The sequence below is a fragment of the Silene latifolia genome, chromosome 6, assembly GCF_048544455.1.
Source record: "Silene latifolia isolate original U9 population chromosome 6, ASM4854445v1, whole genome shotgun sequence".
Lineage (NCBI taxonomy): Eukaryota > Viridiplantae > Streptophyta > Magnoliopsida > Caryophyllales > Caryophyllaceae > Silene > Silene latifolia.
Genome location: NC_133531.1, coordinates 111,240,110 through 111,250,936, shown reverse-complemented (window position 1 = coordinate 111,250,936; position 10,827 = coordinate 111,240,110). Strand labels below are relative to the sequence as shown.

The following is a 10,827-nucleotide window of genomic DNA, read 5'->3' as shown; positions in this document are numbered from 1 at the left end:
TTGTCAATATGTATACCCTTATCAGAAATCAGATGCCCTAACACAACTCCCTCATTAACCATAAACTGACACTTTTCCCAGTTTAAAACAAGATTAACATCAATACAACGCTGCATGACTTTATCAAGGTTAGCTAAACAACGATCAAAGTCACTACCATAAACTGAGAAATCATCCATGAATACCTCCATAATGTTCTCTATATAATCAGAAAAAATCCCCATCATGCACCTCTGGAAGGTAGCTGGGGCGTTACACAATCCGAAAGGCATTCTACGATATGCAAAAACACCCTGTGGACAGGTAAAAGTGGTCTTACTATCGATCATCCGGATGAATAGGGATTTGAAAGAACCCTGAATATCCGTCTAGAAAACAGAAAAATTTGTTAGAAGCAAGTCTTTAAGTCATTTGGTCAACAAAAGGGAGAGGGAAATGGTCTTTCTTGGTGGCGGCATTCAACTGTCTATAATCAATGCACATCCGCCACCCTGTCACTACTCGAGTTGGTATTAATTCATTTTTCTCATTTTTTACCACGGTAGTCCCTCCTTTCTTCAGGACTACCTGAACTGGGCTAACCCACTTGGAGTTGCCAACTGTATAAATAATACCTGCATCAAGTAGTTTCATCACCTCAGCCATAACAACTTCCTGCATCTTCGGGTTCAACTTGCGTTGACCCTGTCTGTAAGGCTTGTGGCCTTCCTCCAGCTCTATCTTGTGCATACAAACATCAGGGCTGATGCCCTTACTGTCATCCAAAGAGTAACCTAGAGTCTTCCTGTTTTTCTTAAACACACACATCAAAGCAGACAGCTGGTCATCATTGAGCTTAGCACTAACAATAGCTGGGTACTGCTCCGTATCATCTAGAAAAACATACTTAAGATTAGGAGGAAGTGGCTTACGCTCTGGCACCTTTACCTCTACAGCATAGACAGAATCAGCTTCAATGGAATAGCGGGTGTTTACCAAATTCTCGTTGGCCAGGCTCAAGAGCTTCTCATCTTCTTCTCTCGTGAGCTCATGACTTTCCATTGAGGCTACCAAAGCACTGGCTCCTCGGCATTCTCCATCAGATACTCCGCACACTCATCTAAACGGGTTAGATCGGCTAAGGGATCCTTGGCTAAGGATTCCCTCCAATTACAAGTAATGACCACTCATCAACAATATCAATGGAATAACACGTATCATCATCAAGAGTTCGGATCGCTTTGCAAGCAAGATCGAACTCAATGGTGTCATCCCCTACCTCTAAGGTTATGATTCTGCGTTTGACATCTATTTTTGTTTGTATGTAAAAATGGTCTACCTAAAATAATAGGTATCTGACTGTCCTCTGCAATATCCAAAACAACGAAATCGACAGGAATAAAAAACTTACCCACTCGAACGGGTACATCCTATAGAACTCCTATAGGTCTCTGAGTCGATCTATTTGCCATCTGAACGGTAATATCGGTCACCTTAAGTTTACCAATATTTAACCTTTCGCAAACAGAGTACGGCATGACACTGACACTGGCCCCTAAATCACAAAGGGCCTTTCCAATTTCGTGGTTACCTATAGTGCAAGGAATAGAGAAACTACCCGGGTCCTTCAATTTAGGTGGTATATTAATTTGTGAAAGAGCATTGCATTCTTCCACAAAAGCAACATTACCATCATCACGAAAATTTCTCTTACGATTTAAAATGTCCTTCATATATTTAGCGTAAGAGGGTACCTGGGTAATTAGATCAGTGAACGGAATTGTTACCTCGAGATTTTGGACCATCTCCAAAAAATACCAAACTTGTGCTCCAGCTTAGTGTTCTTTAAACGCTCCGGATACGGGACTGCAACACTGGCCGTAGGATCAGCAACCTTCGGCTTCCGTAAGTTTAAAACTTTCGTCAAATCATCAATGAGTGAAGAATCATGCAAACTAGTTGACGGATTTGCGTCCTGCACTGGAGACCCAGTCGATCGACTGATAGGAGTGGTCGATCGACCAAACTGGCTGGGTGTGAACAGTTCCTGGACAGAGACTTCTTCGTCAGGAGTCTCAGTCGATCGACTGATAGTAGTGGTCGATCGACCAGCAGTACTGGCAATTGAGCTCGTTTTTGCACCAGAAATTAAACTAGCTTCTTCATCATTTCCCGAGTCTCCTCTTGGCTTGTCGGGACCTTCATAAGAGAGGCCACTTCTGAGATTAATGGCATTAATCGTTTCAATTGGCCCTTCACATTTTCCTGAAGAATTGGCGACTTGCTTAGCCTCTATATTCTCCAACTGCTTCACAAAATTCTTTGAGGACTCAATCCCGGCTGCTTCTATATTCGCCACTTGAACCAAAAGAGTTTGGACCATTTCTCTCAATTTCGCGGTCTCATCTGAATTATGGACAGGAATTTCAACTCTTTCCTTGGAAGCTTCAGAGGCCTCGAGCTTCTCGAGACGGGCAGTAATAGAAGTAATGAGTGTCACAACGGTACTCATTTCATTACTTTGCTTCCGTGAATTTCCACGTGAACTCCCAAAGTCAGCTCTATGGACCGCCATCTCCTCAATAGTGTTCCAAGCTCTATTCTGACCGGTATTGTTTTGGAACCTACCATTCGCAGCTGTGTCCAGGATGACCTTGTAATCATCATATAAAGCATTGTAGAATAAGTTGCAAAGATACCACTGCTGGAAACCATGGTGAGGGACAGCTCGGACCAAACTTTTGAAACGTCCTCATGCCTCACAAAACCCTCATCAGCTTCTTGCTGGAAATTTGTAATTTTGCTCCTCAAGGCATCAGTCTTTGAAAGCGGGAAGTACTTCTTGTAGAAGGCTAATGCTAGAGATGTCTAATCTGTGACTCCAGCTGCTACCCTATCAAGGTAACGGTACCAATCTCGCGCCGAATCGTTCAAGGAGTATAGGAACATCACCCCCTTTACTTCATCCTGAGTCACCCCAGCTGGTATAGGTATGGAGCAATGATGAGTCCGTGAAAATTTCCATATGCTTCAAGGGGTCCTCATCCGTGAACCAAAGAACCGATTTCGCTCCACTAAATCGATATAAGAGGAACGAAATTCGAAGTTACCGGTAGTGGGAGTAGGTAACACGTGCCCCTTTGGAAGGTGGTGCTCCTTTGGCTGAAGATTATCATATATTGTAGCCATATTCGCAAAACTAAGAGTACTCAAGCCTTCCTCTCAAAAACCTGTCTTCTAACTGTGCAAAAGCAAAACTAGAAGCAAAGGTAAGCAACGGCCTCAAGGAACCAATGTTCCTTGAGACAAGAAAAATAAACTAAAAATAAAGCAAACAGAATTACACCGTCTCTCCGGCAGCGGCGCCAAAATTTGATACCGTCGTTTTGTATCAAAATTAAATTTATAATTCCAAACTAAAACTATAGCTAGTGATAGTAAGGGTCGAACCACAGAGAGACAAGATTAATTTTGTTTGCTATTTCCAGTCTATAAAAGTAACAATTAAGTGGGGGTTTTGAATTTGGTTGATTCTAAAGACTAAATGCTAAATATGAAATTTCTCAACAAGATAAAAAAGAGATCGGGAACTTCGGTTCACCATGGCTAAGGTCAGGTCAATAAGGTAGCAAAGGTCATATAATACGGTCTCAGGGAATATGAGCAAGCCTTTCGATCTGTGCTCAAATTAACCTTACGGTCTACTAATTCCCAAGAATTTCTCAAAGCTTTCGCTCAAAGGAAATTCCAATCTAGTGATAATTTAAATTACTAATCTTTCAATCTAGTAAAAAAGTTAATCAAAAGACAACAAGATCGATACGTAAGAATTTATACTAATAAATTGACCCTAATTAATGCCATGGCTCACCTCGTCCCCAATCAATAAAATTAGCTATGCATATTCAAAACTAAAACAATTGCAAAATTGATAACAAAGAACAAATTTGACATGATTGAATTGAAATTAAGACAAAAGGTAAGAACTTAATTGCTGAAATTAAATTGGTAAAACAAGAATTGAAATAACAAGAAATTAAAGAAGGAAGAATTTGCATAAACTTACTAATTAAAATGATGAACAAAGTAATTGAATTCGAGGATTGTCGTCCCTCTTTCTTTCCTCTAGACTAGATCTAAAAATGAGTTCTTCAATAATCAAAAGCATAACCTAAAATTGTAGCTGCGTTCTACTAATATGCGATGCCCAAAAAGAGTTGATTACAATTGGGCTTTTAAAAGTCTAACACGAAGAAATAAAACGCAGCTCGCAGACTGGTCGACCGACCGGTCAGCATGGTCGATCGATCGGGCAATTGAACGTAAGTGAGCTTCGCTGAACTTCTCAGTCGATCGATTTGATAGCATGGTCGATCGACTGGACTGAGCTGTGTTGTGGCTTCTTTCTCTCTTCAAATCAGCTCTTCACTCCAATGCACGCATCCCAAGGTGGGTGAATCCGAGCTCCCTTCTTCCAAGTTCCATGAAGTTGCCTCCGGAGGACGGTTTAGGCTTGATTTAGCTCACTTCCACTCATTCCTACAATAAATCATAGAAAATGCAAAGTAAACCGTTTCGGGAGAAATAGTAGCTTTAAGTTAGCTAATATGCATGGAAATACGTGCCAAAACTGCAAATAAAGTGTATAGAATATGCACGTATCAACTACATCCTAGACTCCAACCTCCTGGTAGGACGACGATCATATCGCAACTAGAGGGCTTATAGCTCACCTCTAGTATCCGATAGGACCAAGACTCAGAGATGGGATTATTAATGTCACATTCATACTTATGGCTTGCGTCTCACCATAAGTACGGATGGGAACATCAATCCTGTCGATCATATCGTAACTAGAGGGCCTATGGCTCACCCCTAGTGTCCGATAGGACCAAGACTCACACAACCGAACAATACTAGACATTATTAAGAATACGACTCACTACAAGTAACTATTTATAATAAATATCTCATACTTGCATTATGTTAATAAATATTTCATTTTATAATTTAACATGCCAGTTAAATACAATATAATAAGCGATAATGACTAATTTACGTTATGTGAAATCTACAGGATAAATGTGACCAACTCAAGCGACTCATTTATGAGCCCATCAAACAAGTCATAAAAACCCAATACTTGAGTCACAAGAAATCCATCAAGTTAATCATGCAAAGTCCAACCATGTAATCATGTGAAGTCCAACATTTAAAACATAACAAGCTCAAAAGAAGGAAGTATGTAAATTCCCCATATAAATTATAGTGAACCCAATCTATAAAATATAATGAGCGGTAATGAATAAACGTTTCATTTCTCATTTACATGTTACTTGAACAAAGTATAAATAACCGATAACAAATGAATTAATTAATACGGAACACGAGACAAAACGTAAACAAACCAAAATCCGAACCACCCATAAGCATATACGAGTCAACAAGGGAAAACTTTGGTCATGATACGAATAAAAAGTATAAACAACCATCATACACAAAGGATATATATATATTTATAGAACTTGAAACGGTAAAACGGGCGCCATTTACTCATTCGGACTCCGAATCGAGTGATTCAAGTGGCTAAACCACCTAATTTTTCGACGCCGGTCCATCTGTCATATTTTCAATGGCATTGGAAGTCGCAACGGTCAGATACGACGGGTTCCAGGCCAACACGGGTTACCCAAAATAGTCTCAAAAATGCAACTTTAGCAAGCTAAATGGAACCGTCTCAAAACTGAAACTTTAAGTAAGTAATGATACTAGTGACATATAACAACAACCACATCTAATTACCCGTCTCATAAGAAAGCCAAAGATACCATGTTTACTCAATTTAAGCAAGTAAAACCTTGTATAAATCCATCTAAAATAACTACACATATAATCTCATAAGAATCACAATTACTAGCTTATAACAACAAAACATAACATATAAACATACAAATGACATAATACCGAGTAACCCATCACCGTTACCTCATTATTTCTTCAAAATGCAAGATTCCAACTCAAAACCATGCCGGTTGCCCAAAAGGAAGCTCAAGAACCGAGTTCCCAAGTAAGACCTCGAAAATCGTGCCACAAATGTCACGGCCAGCAGCAAGGGTGAGGTAAAGTCAAGATCTTTCTTACCTAGGAAGATGGAGGGTGAGGAGAGGAAGAGATAGGCGCTAAAATCGTTGAAAACCGATAAGAAACGAAGGTTTTCTGGTCATTTTAGTGAAAGAGGTGGAAGTTGTGTAATAATGGTGTTGTAGTTGTGTGTTTGTTGCTGAAAAATGAATGGTGGAGGGAGAAGATAGGGTTTAAGCTCTCATATGGGTGGAGGAAAAAGAGTAGGATGAAGGCTCAAAGTTATCTTAGGCTCAAACTATCATTTTAAGTCGATTTTACCCTAAAATACAACCCGACCCTACTACAAACTTAAGACGGATATTTTTTTTATCAACATTAATATTATTTTACATGTAAAGCCGCATTTTTATAAAAACGATTTTAAAATACAAATAAAATAATAAAATGGCTAATTAAATTATAAATGCCAACACGGAAAATTCGTTGGTGTTACAATCATCCCACCTTTTAAAACGTTTCGTCCTCGAAACTTGAAAGTTGAAAAAGTAAGACCGCAAAGTTGTAGTCAAATATTTCAAAGTCGACCATCCAAAACATTTACAAGATTTTATGCCATAAAAATTTAGTGTTTCTAAAAAAGGTCTCATAAAGAATTTTCTAAAAGCCCAAGTTTCTCGTCAAAGGAACGGGAGAGTTCTCGTTGCGCATTCAAGAACATCATCATTCCAAATCGAAGACAAGGTAAAAGACAAAATCGTACGTCGATAAGCATAGAACCCGTTATTAGACGTCTTTAACAATACGTCCTAACATCCGATCAAACGTTAAAATAAATTAAAAAGATAATCCACTTCAAAGTTTCTAAAGACGTGACAAATTAAAAGCGAACTTTCGTTTCCAAACCCTTAATATGAGTAAAGTTTTACAATAGTTGTGTGAGATTTAAACAGAGAATTTCAAACGGGTAACTTAAAACGGGTTGAAGTTGCACAAGATGGAAAACAAGTTAGGCATCATAATCATTAAGTACGATAACATGGTTCAAACCCAACAGACCAAAAGACTAAGTCGAAGTTCTACAGGTAGGAATCTGAGGAAAAAGTCAACGAGGAGGATAAAGGGTATAGAGTTTCATGATTCACTAGCTTCAAGTCCAAAGGAGAAGCACATGGAAAAGCGTAAGAGGGGGCACGAACGGTAAGGCTTACGGTCAAGGCAGAGAAGAAAATTATGGAGCTTAGAACTACCACAAACACTTTAGAAAAAGTTGCACCCTCATCCAAAATTGTCAAGTCAAAAAGTCTCTCCATTATTTCTCCCACAACGGATTCCCTAAGGCAAAATTACACTTAATTGAAACATCATTTCATTACCTCAAATACTCCAACAACTTCAAAGTTTCGAAACCACAGGAACATTAAAGACTTCTCTATACTAAATTTCTCTCAACTCAAAACTCCTAGGAACCAATTCAACAAATTTCAAGTCTTATCCTCAAACTATTTATGGTTATCAACATTCCCCAAAGTGTTTCTTTCAAATTCCACGTCTTAGGACATTACTTACCATCAAGCTCTCAAGAATTCAAGGCTTTAGTTGTAACAACACTTCATCATCACTTCATATCTCTATACTCTAATACCACAAGGTGAAACCATATTCACCACTTAATAATTGGTGTCAACTATACCATTACCTCTTATGACTTCCAAAACAAGCGCTAAGACTCTCCAATAACGCAACATAGTCTCACTCTCATCTCATACCTTGAGTAGTATTCAAATTTACTCACTTACACCGGACTAATAATCCAACAACTCCTCTAAGTCGCTAGAAGAGGCTCTACGGTACTCAATTAAGGTGGCTCATGCTCATGAAAGTCCTTCATAATATAAACGGTTTATAGTTTTGTTTACAAGTATATGAGTAAAGTCATTTCCCAATAATGGTATCAACAAAAGTTTTAGCAATAAAATTTCATTCATATTATTTATATTATAATCAAAATATTATAATTTAGAGGTAATTGGAAATTATACAACTTGATAAAAAGATTTATTTTGATGAAAATGGAAACTTTAATGGAAAGATAAAATATACCAAAATACATTATAATTACCAATTTCTTATATAGTTAACACACTTAAGTGTCAATAATTTTCTTATTTAAAAAGATGTAATTTTGTTGGGAAAACTTAGTTGGCTAGTCTATTATTTTAGAAGATAGGGAATTACTCACAAGGTAGTTCTCTCCCAATTACACTCTCAAATCCATGTATGTTCCATAACGTCAACCACAACTTCAAAGCTCTAGTCTCACATATAACTCAAACTTTACGCAATCGATTGTTTAGTTAAATCACACTTATTTCAAATTAAGCATCTAAACCCTAAAATACCCAAGTACGCCAACTCACCTTCCAAGAAGTTAACCGCTCATCACAGGGGTTGGGGTTCAAAACAAAACGCTTTCCTCAAAACAAAACTCGACCAAGGTGAACATCTCACAAAGGAAAAAGGGAAGTGCCTTCAAAAGGATATTATAAGAGGGGGAGATACAAATGCTAAGTTGGAAGGAAAGATACAAGAGTCATTAACAAGGGGCGAGAGTCGAGGTAAGGCCAACAACGATGCCAACGATAGAGTTTTATAGGTTACCATCATCAAATTTAAAGAAGGAGCACGACGAAGTGAGGAAGAGAGGTATGAACGGTAACGCTTATGGTCAAAGAAAAAGGGAAATTAGACAACAAGGAAACGTCGGATGCTCAAAACTCAAATAACAACATCATCCTAAACGGTTCCTAAAACTTCCTAATAAAATCAATCTTACAACCACATTACCTATAAGGATTCCTCAAGATAACTTACGCTACTTTACATCTAAGTTAATCTATGAAACAAAGTACTTCACCACACTTGTGATTCAACAATTCCCAATCACTAAACATTCACAACGATTTCCATAAAACAAGGTCAAAACTATTAACAAGGCAATACTCATACCCGACAAACGTCAAAAGGCAACAACAATCTATGTATGGCTATCAACATCCTAAAGGTATCTCTTTCCAAACTCAAATCATAAACATTACACTCCATGTTTACTCCTAAGGTAACAACGCTCAACCTACTAAGCTTTAAAATCTCAAACATAAACAACAAAGCCAAGTTCTATAACCTTAGTATCATAGGCAACTCGCACTTAACACACAGAATCCACCAATCAATTAAACTCACTTTATCAAGGAACTAGGTATAAGAATCACTAAGTATGTCTCATCACACTACCTAAGTCCTTCTAAAATCACAACCCCTAAACCAAGGTTATAGGTCAAATACAAACAAACACCACAAAGCCAAAGTATCCAGCCAAGATTAACATCCCACAAAAGAAAGAGAACTATCTAAAAGGCGTCAAAGGAGGACAAGCAAGAAACAAAGGACAAGTTAGGAGGGTACAAGAGTAGCTTCCAAGGGGAAAAAAAGAGTTTAGAGGAAAGATAGGCACCAAGAGGTAAAGAATAAGGCAAGGAACACAAAGAAGGAGGAATATCTTCGAGAAAGAAGAAGCATTCTTCAAAGGTTGAACAAACCTTCGATTTTAGAGCACTAGGCACCAAGTCTTGATCTCCACATAGGTAAGTTCACGGTCATTGATCAAAGGGCACAACAATTATTAAATGACAATGAACAAACATGTTAGAACCTAACAAAGAGCAAACACTAAAGACTACCACCTTTGGTCCTTAAGAGCATCCGCAAAGGTGGGAAAATGCCTCCCCATATATCCTCTCTCTCCTCAAATGGGGAGCCTCATTATTGCACACACTTCCCCTTAATTAGAGGCTCCATCATTTATAGAGGAGGTCCCCAAAAAAATAAGAAGGATAAAAAGTGTTCTTTTGGGGAGGTTCCCATATATTTGGGTGTGTGTTGGGGAACCCCATTGTTGTATAGATGTAGATATGAATTGGGGAGAGTAAATGTAAAAGTTAGTGGAAAATGAGGTGGACGAATAAGAAAATGAAAGAGAAAATATGGGGAGCCTCACCTTTGCGGATGCTCTAAGTATACCCATCTCTCATTCATTATTCAAGGTCAAATTCAAGTTTAAATTTGGGGTACACGTGTGTGCGTCGGAAGCAACAAAGGCTCTGATACCAACTATGAACCCACGCTATAACGCGGAAAATATAACTTATAAATTCAAGCGGAAATTAGGAATTTTTTAGAAACTTTTAAAGTTTAAAGCGCGGGTTCATTAAAACCTAAAACATAACTAGAGAATGCGAAAATAAATATTTAAATTATACAAACGTGGTAGTCAAGATGAGGGAAAATATATCCCTCGAATGACAAATGATAAAAGGTGAGTATAAGCAATTCTACTAAACCGACTACTAGTCCAAGGTGCTCGCTAGCTCACACGTCTAAACCCCACAAATGCATCTTCACAAACCTGTCATTCATGTAAACATGAAAGCCACAATTAGTGGGGCGTAACTCAGGGTTCTCCCAGCCACATTATGTCAAAACGAACATAACAAAGAACATGAACAAATAATCATATTAGATAAGTTATGAGTGAATCGACTTATAACTAAATATGGGATCATACGTGTTTAAACCAACAAGGATAAAAGAAATGATGGAATAAACAAGTAAGCATAAGCAACAATAAAATAAATGGAGAAGAAAGACAAGGAAACAGACACGACCACTTAGCCACGAGCACGTATTTCAAGGAGATATGACCAAAGT

General features: G+C 38.1%; 1 pseudogene; it reads left to right on the top strand.

The window, feature by feature from the left end:
- The first annotated feature begins 2,687 nt into the window (after positions 1-2,687).
- Positions 2,688-2,787, top strand: LOC141588968 (small nucleolar RNA R71; annotated as a pseudogene).
- Positions 2,788-10,827: the final 8,040 nt, after the last annotated feature.